We start from the raw sequence: 705 nt of genomic DNA, 5'->3' as shown, positions 1-705 counted from the left end.
GCTCACAACCTCAAGAGTGTCTGAACCCACGCCGCGTTCACCTGAATTAAGGCAGCTGGAGATCTTTTTTCTAAAGATAATTACAATGATTAGTATAACCAGTATTATGGTTAACAGAGTGCCAACCAGGATCCAAAGCCATGATTTCTTAACACTCTCTGGTCTGATTTCTTCTTGGATTTCTTGATCAGTGGTTTGGTTTCCTTTTTCTGTTGTTGGTTCTGCAACAAAAAAGTCTGAGAGAAAACAACATTACTGCACTGTGATGAAGACAACAGATGCTTATTATTTTTTATATAGCAGCTTTAAGACTGAAACATCAATCATACATCTACCATTATAGATTTTAATTCATAGAGCTTCATTTAGATTAAAAACAGCTAGTTTCACACACCGTTGATGATCAGCTCTACAGTCCCCTGTTCATCTGAAGGTGTGATGAGACAGATGTATTCTCCTGCATCAGCGTGAGCGAGACCAGAGAGTTTGATGGAGAAGTTTCTTCGTTCATACTCCTCAGGGAAAGTTTCAGCTCTGTTCTTGTACCATTGGTCCTGTTTGTCTAGTGAATCATCAGCCTTAATTATATCAAACACAATCTTGCTGCCATTGTGTCTCCAATGCACATCAGTGTCTTGAAGTTTATGATCATGATCATCAGAAGAACACGGCAGGACAACAGAACCACCGATGAAACCCTCTACT

This window comes from Sinocyclocheilus grahami, unplaced genomic scaffold (assembly GCF_001515645.1).
Source record: "Sinocyclocheilus grahami isolate Dianchi unplaced genomic scaffold, SAMN03320097.WGS_v1.1 scaffold2929.1, whole genome shotgun sequence".
In the NCBI taxonomy this organism is placed as follows: Eukaryota; Metazoa; Chordata; class Actinopteri; order Cypriniformes; family Cyprinidae; genus Sinocyclocheilus; species Sinocyclocheilus grahami.
Note: the sequence above shows the minus strand (reverse complement) of the source record.